This window comes from Micropterus dolomieu, linkage group LG11 (genome assembly GCF_021292245.1).
Source record: "Micropterus dolomieu isolate WLL.071019.BEF.003 ecotype Adirondacks linkage group LG11, ASM2129224v1, whole genome shotgun sequence".
Classification (NCBI taxonomy): domain Eukaryota; kingdom Metazoa; phylum Chordata; class Actinopteri; order Centrarchiformes; family Centrarchidae; genus Micropterus; species Micropterus dolomieu.
In genome coordinates, this window is record NC_060160.1 from 19,035,895 (window position 1) to 19,043,594 (window position 7,700).

The following is a 7,700-nucleotide window of genomic DNA, read 5'->3' on the forward strand; positions in this document are numbered from 1 at the left end:
CCTACTGATGTGGTGGGAGTCAAAATGAAAAGGTTTGTCAGCTGCACATTGGAGCAGCACAGGTTTTAAAGGACATTCAAGATGCAAAGCTTAAGACCCAACATGAGAACACTGATTCACTGATGTTGGTGTCTGTTTTTTCTCTCTATCTCCCAGGAGTTTCATTCTTGAAAAGAACATTGTCCCTGGGCATGTTGTACCCTTAACACTTCTAGTGTATAAATGCTGTTATCGGTCATGAGACATCGTCTGTCCAGTGTGTGTATGCAGGGGGACTTGGCATGTGACCCGGGGAAGACGCAACAAGCTGGCGTAATGATGCAGCCAGTGACTGCTTGGCTCTCCCTGTTCTACTTAGAAAATACCAGTCACCTCCCACCCAATCTCTTCGCAGCCTCGTTGACGCAAATGTGCCACCAGATGCATGCAGAATCTGAAGAATGTTGTTTGAAATGATTGTGCCTGTACACAGGCAGACTTATTGTGGTCGTCCTGCCTGCTCCACTGGAGTATGGAGATAATACATCTACAGGTTTAGATGTATTATTACCACAGGAGGATGGTAGCCCACCATCAGCATCATATGATGGTACCCTTCTTGGTCCGTGTCATGCAACTTAGAACACCGCAGCCTAAAATATTTGTGAAATTCATCTTGTTTACTTGTTGATCACGCTAATAGCCAGGTCATTTGATTTGCAACAAACCAAAGAGACCAGGACTTTGTGGTCTCATTCTGTGTGTTATCCAGAGCCTTTTTAAAGGACAGAATGAGTATGTTACGATTAGTATATAGTCCAGCTATTTATGTGAAGCTTTGTGATCCATCTTTAATTTAGTCTGTGGCTTGTCTGAACAGCATGAAAATGAATGCATGAACATGAGTCACAAAGGGTTTGCTGTTCATGTTATCACAGGATTAATGTAGTGAGTCTACTTGGCTTTCAAGGTTACAGCAGCTGGTTTGGTATTCAGCTACACTTACCCACAATATTCTTATCATTTGTGATGTGTTTTCAGGGAACTTGAAAGAGGAACTTGGCACAGTGTAGTAGAACACACTAGTACTGGTTCCATTGTGGCATTTGAACACAAACCAGGCGTCGCTTCAGGGCTCTGTTTACCAGCAACAGGTGAGCATATTTGATGCTCTCATTTCATTGAATCGTTTTTAAATATTTGAGTGTAATGTTCTATCTTTGTAACCACAGACCAGCTGCTGACTCTCTTGTTTACCCGAACTGCAGCAGTAAATAGAGCAGAAACAGACTTGTATCTATTGATCAGAGATGAAGGAAGTAGTGTGGTGATGTCGGCCTGATTTTCTGCTTCCTGCCATAAATACATGGGACTGTCCTCAGTGGCCCAGTGACAGGCTCAGTGTGTGGCATCTTTCCTGCATGACACTGATTTGAATTGAATGGGGTGGCTCCCGGAGCTGGAGCCAGAAAGATGAATGATTGAAAGCCGCACTGACAGTAGAGCAGGCAGGCAGGCAGGCGGTGGCCCAGAGGCCTGAGGACCATGTGACCTGCTGTCAGGGTACTGGGTTCATTCAGTGGCTGCTGGGCTGCAGCGCTGGCAGCATCCCAGCATTTCCACACAGGCCGCAGTAGCAACAGGTCGCTCCCATTAAAACAGCAGTGCTCTGTTGTGGCTCCAGAGCCGGTCTTGTGCATGTGTTGCTTTTTTGGTTGTGGTGTGTGCGCTCAAGTTTGTTTGTGTGATGTGTCCCAATGTGTATATAATGTGTGTTTGCCTGTGTCACAGAGTACACACTAAGTTGCCGAAGGGATCCAACGGTCTGTGTGATCCCTAGTTTGAATAGCACTCAGTATGCTTTTTTCAAATCCCTCTCCAAGATCCTTCCAGCATCAACTGTGTGACACAAGCACCACAACCCCAGTGCAATAAACAAAAACGCTGAGCAAAAATAAACGGTGCTCTCAAGAACTCACTTTTGCTCATTGATGGAAGTGAGCAGAATGGCAGCAAAAGGCGTGTTGATCGCACACTCACTGACAGATGTATTCGAGCCTGGGGCTGCACTGATATGACTCGTAGTCTGTCAATAGTCACATCCACTTCCTGTTGTTGTCCTCACTAGTAAGCTGGATGAGGCCGCTCAAACAGAGCTCTCTTTTGATGGCCTTACTCTGACGGAGCAGCAGCAGGCAAATTGATTTCAGTGGATGGTCAGAGATTGCCTGGTGCAGTATGTGACATTTCTGTGAACAATCATGGCAATTGATCATTCTTTTGCTTCTGCCCTGCATTCAAAGCTATCTTTATATCATAAAGAAGTACTCAATGAATCAAAAGGTCAAGCTTTTTTGTTATGATAGCCTGCAGGTTTTTAGTATGATGCCGTTGAATAACCGATGTGCTTGTGATGGAATTCCGCTCCATTTGGATTATCAGATGACTGTCAGTGCAGTTTTATTCTGTTCGCTCACATTTTGACTTCTGAGTTTGAACAGAAGACTGTTGCTGTAGCTTGATATTTTTCCAAATTCTGTACTCATACATCCTCTCTGAAGACCCTTTTGCACATCAACTATGTAAATGGGACAGTGTTCGTTTTTTTTTTCATGTCTTTTTCATGTGTGAGTAGGCGCCCAAGTTGTTGTTTAGTAAAACATTTCCGTAATGCTTCCACCACAGGTCAGGTGTGACTAAAACAGCCACACCACAAATACGGTGCACAAAGTATATCTAGGTTCTTAAACATTTGAATCTATTTATCCTCACAGTAAACAATATGTCTTCACTTCACAAATCATTTATTTTGTTAGAGGTCATATTATGCTTTTTGTCTTTTTCCCCCTCCTTTATTGAGTTATATATCTTTTTTGTGCATGTAATAGGATTGCAAAGTGAAAAAGCCCAAAGTCCACCCAAAGGGAGTTCCCATCTCCCGCAGAAAACACTGCTCTGAACTGCCTGAAAACAGCTCGTTTGTAGTCCAGCCTGTTCCCTTTGTTCCCTGTGACGACACAGCAAAATGTGCTTCATAATGCTCACCAAGCGGATAGTCAGACACACCCTCAAAAACACCGGTGGAAAAACAGTCTGAGCTGCAGCACACAGTGACAAGACGTCCGCCTGCTGCCTCTCCTCTGCCTTCCAAACATTAGCTACTCTCCAGGCAGTCAGTGGACATAAAGTGGTTACTGTTATGTAGAGACAATGCTCAGTTAAAACTTTGTGAATGAAAGATACATTTGTTACAAATTAATAACTCACCACTCTGAAACTCTTGCTCCACTCCATGTTGCTAAGCTGATAAGGGGAACGTGTACAGCTGAACCGAAGCCATGTTTACCGGATTTTCAGGACCCGCCCTACTCTGCTTCTGATTGGTTAGTAGTCCTTACCTAGGACCTGCACATGTGCAATCCCCAACAAATATCTTGTAGAGTTGAGATGTATCACTCCATAGCTAAAACGAGCAGTATGACAACAAAATATGGTGTTTTTTTGAAAATTAAACCTGTTCATTTAGTAGCTGTTCTGGAGCTATCAATCATATCGCACAAAAAAAGCAGATGGCGTTTGCCTAGTTGTCGTTGAATTGTGGGAGAAGAGTTGACGTTTTTCAGTAGCCACTGAATATTTTAATCAGATGATGCAAAGTCAACACGTTCACTTCACAATTAACAGAACAATCTCATCTCAAAGATAATGCCACGTGCGTTTTTTTTCTGCTTTAGCACACATTTCATTGCATGACAGCAAATCTATAATGGATTTAACATTTAAATATTTATGTACAAGGAAATGAAATTCAATAAAAATTTTAAATACAATTTAAAGGAGTCAGTTACAAGTAGTAGGAGATGTGAACATTATTTTAAATGATGCCCTCATGTTTGCTGAACGTTTTTCTCTCTTTGCAGTATATATTGGCAGTGGTTGATTTCCTTGATGTGTCTGGTTATTGCTGAGTTTGACATGCTTTTTTTCTGTGATAAAAGTTCATAATGGTCATAAATGTATAATTTAGTAAATTTCATGATCAGTGTCTTGTGTATTTTCAAAGAAATAGTAATTATTACAAAAATAGTAATCAATCAAGTCCAAGTTTTAGCCTAAACACAAATCTGCAAGTGGATTGGAAACTTTACATCCTGCAAACAAAAACATAATATGCATCAAACAGCTTAACAAGACGCATTCATACAAATCTGCTATCTGCTTAAAAATCCAACAAATTTGATAAATCAAATCATCATAGGTGCATATTATCATGATGCATAGGATCAAAAACATACCTAAACAGCCATCCTTCATTTAGGCAGCCTGTGTAAGATTTGTTTTATGCCATTATTTTCTAATTCACTGCTGTTGTGGTCATGAGTAGAAAAAACTATGAGGAATGGTTGTGTTGTGTGTGAACAGCATGGAATTTTCCAGTATGGGGAGATTTCAGTACTAATGCCAAGAACCACAGCCTTACACAGATATTTTAACCTTGCAATGTCGCAGGCAGGGTTGGGTAGTAACGGATTACATGTAATCAGGATTACAAAAAAATAAGTAACCATTATCAACCCGGATTACATTTGAAATGTGTAATTAGATTTAGATTAGAGTCTATAAATATTCTAATTTTAAAATGTGTGAAACTGTTTTTCATGAAAACCTAGATAGGCATGAGTGTATTAATGTTGAACACTGGGGGCAGCACGCGATTGTCAAAAAACTTACTTTTGCCGTTTTTCAAAAATCAGCCAATTAGTTGCTCCGAGTATCTGCATAACATAAATAAACGGTACTGCGCATGTGCGTTACTCTGGCCCAAACTTAACTTCCGCAAGCAATCCAAAACAAGTAAATAACCTTAGCTGCCAGTCGAAGAAAAGAAATGTTGCAAACTGAAATGTGATAAGGTCACACTAGCAGACCCGTTGAAGAAAAGACAAGAATGTTTTTCTACCGACCTGTAACTGCGGCGACCGTGGTGGGGGGTTATGCGAATATGCCCTGCCTGCAGCTCTGCAATCAAAAACAAGTTTTCCCATCTCAAATAGTAGTAAAAAAGGAAATCAATATGTGGCGGTCAGCGCTGACAATGTGATGGGCCACCACAAATAAATGAATGTATGGGAAACACTGTACTGGATATCACTCACCATATTAGCCAGTAAACACAAACCCAGTAACAAACAGAAGGAAAGTTAACTTCGGGCCAGCACCTTGGCAACGCGTCTGATGAAAGCGTCTATAAAGTCTATTTGGCAGTGTCCCGTTTTCCATTGCCGATAGTACCCCTCAATGTAGCTGGTCGTCATAGCAACGCCACACACAACTGCCGCGACATAATTTTCAATTCGACACACACCGGCGGTCCACACAGCTGTCTCCTGATTTAAGTTAAAAACGTTTCAACATTACTCAGAATGTATACCGATAAGCGGTATGAAAACCTTTATTCACCAGCCACTCTAACTTCTACTGTATATTTACTGCTGAACAAGCCTTATTGCTGACCTGTTTCACTCTATACACCGGGGCTCTGTTCACACAAACTACTTCTCTACCGCACACATACTGACCGCTGCAGCAAAGCTAACAAAGCTAACCAGCTGGGATCATCACAAACATGACAATAAACAGACAAGACAGTAATACTGAACCTGTTGTTTATGTGGAACAGCAAAGCTAACTTTACTCACCTGTCCCAGAAACAGAGCAACCTCAGTATCGGTTTTCATTCCTTTCAAATTTCGTAGATTTATTTTTTCCCTCTGTGGCTCTTTCTCAGTCATCTTCACAGCTAAAGTCCAGTAAGAGGTCCGTCATGTTCGAATGTACCGCTGTTTGTTTACATTCTCTCTCCCACTGCTTCGAGCGCGCCACTTGCTGCTCGCTCCGAGCAGCTTTGTTTGTGCTCAATTTACAGACCAAGGGCTGTGTAGGAAATCCGGATTTTTTTCAGAGCACACGAAAAACAGAGCTACCGACCCATGAGGAAATATTCGCAGATTTTAATAAAAAGTGGAATGGATAAGAATCGCGAACTATCCCTTTTAAACAGTAAATATTGCCAAAATATGGACATTCGCCTGGTATATTTTGAAAATATTGCATAACTGTTGTATTTTAGTTTATTTTCACCAGATTTACAGTTGCATTCTAGTGAATTAAAACATATTCAGTTGCATTATAATCTATATGATGGTTTATTGTTTTTTTGTTTTGTTTTTTAGAAACAGGGACAACGTACAATAAACATTATTATTATTATTATTATTATTATTATTATTATTATTGCATTAAAATATAGCATTTTTTTTACCAGGTGAGGATCAAAATATCCCATTTGTTCTTTATTCCGTCTTCATTTAGTCTGTAATGGTAAAATAAATGTTAATTTGGATGGATTCATATTGCTTAGCTTCTGACCTTTCAAAGGAGATCAGAATTATGCATCTAGGCCAAATGGTTGAGGAGTTATTCCTGATTCATTTTGGGTATGTTATTTTAGGTGTTTTTCATGGAAAAGGGGCAAATAGCTGGAGGTTTCCAACAGGTTAACTCATGAAAAACGCGAACATTTTGAGTAAGTGCTCAACTTGTGGTACAAAGTCCAAAAACTGCAATTTGATTTGACTAACATAAAATGCTAAATGCATTTAATTTGCTTTGAAAATTTTTTGAGATGTTTAAAGAGTTTGTCTATGGCTGTGTCCCATTTTACTGGATAAGGTACAATATACACTGCTCAAAAAAATAAAGGGAACACTAAAATAACACATCCTAGATCTGAATGAATGAAATAATCTCATTAAATACTCCTTTCTTTACATAGTTGAATGTGCTGACAACAAAATCACACACAAATTATCAATGGAAATCAAATTTATCAACCCATGGAGGTCTGGATTTGGAGTCACACTCGAAATCAAAGTGGAAAACCACATTACAGGCCGATCCAACTTTGATGTGATGTCCTTAAAACAAGTCAAAATGAGGCTCAGTAGTGTGTGTGGCCTCCACGTGCCTGTATGACCTCCCTACAACGCCTGGGCATGCTCCTGATGAGGTGGCGGATGGTCTCCTGAGGGATCTCCTCCCAGACCTGGACTAAAGCATCCGCCAACTCCCGGACAGTCTGTGGTGCAACGTGTAGTTGGTGGATGGAGCGAGACATGATGTCCCAAATGTGCTCAACTGGATTCAGGTCTGGGGAACGGGCGGGCCAGTCCATAGCATCAATGCCTTCCTTTTGCAGGAACTGCTGGCACACTCCAGCCACATGAGGTCTAGCATTGTCTTGCATTAGGAGGAACCCAGGGCCAACCGCACCAGCATATGGTCTCACAAGGCGTCTCACTCTCAGTACCTAATGGCAGTCAGGCTACCTCTGGCGAGCATGTAGAGGGCTGTGCGGCCCCCCAAAGAAATGCCACCCCACACCATTACTGACCCACCGCCAAACCGGTCATGCTGGAGGATGTAGCAGGCAGCAGAACGTTCTCCACAGCGTCTCCAGACTCTGTCACGTCTGTCACATGTGCTCAGTGTGACCCTGCTTTCATCTGTGAAGAGCATAGGGCGCCAGTGGCGAATTTGCCAATCTTGGTGTTCTCTGGCAAATGCCAAACGTCCTGCACGGTGTTGGGCTGTAAGCACAACCCCCACCTGTGGACGTCGGGCCCTCATACCACCCTCATGGAGTCTGTTTCTGACCGTTT

At 41.7% G+C, this 7,700-nt stretch overlaps 1 protein-coding gene across 4 annotated transcripts in view; it reads left to right on the forward strand.

The window, feature by feature from the left end:
* The window catches only part of akt1 (v-akt murine thymoma viral oncogene homolog 1), a 34,308-nt gene that overhangs the window by 1,173 nt on the left and 25,435 nt on the right, over positions 1 to 7,700 (forward strand). Inside the window, exon 2 of one of the 4 annotated variants that reach the window (XM_046062160.1) lies at positions 1,021 to 1,133. The exons of 2 other annotated variants lie outside the window; for them this stretch is intronic. The gene's annotated coding sequence lies outside the window, so the exon portion shown is untranslated. Of the gene's footprint in view, positions 1 to 1,020; positions 1,134 to 3,282; positions 3,363 to 7,700 lie in introns of all 4 variants that reach the window. One more of the 4 variants, XM_046062162.1, reaches the window with a different exon arrangement.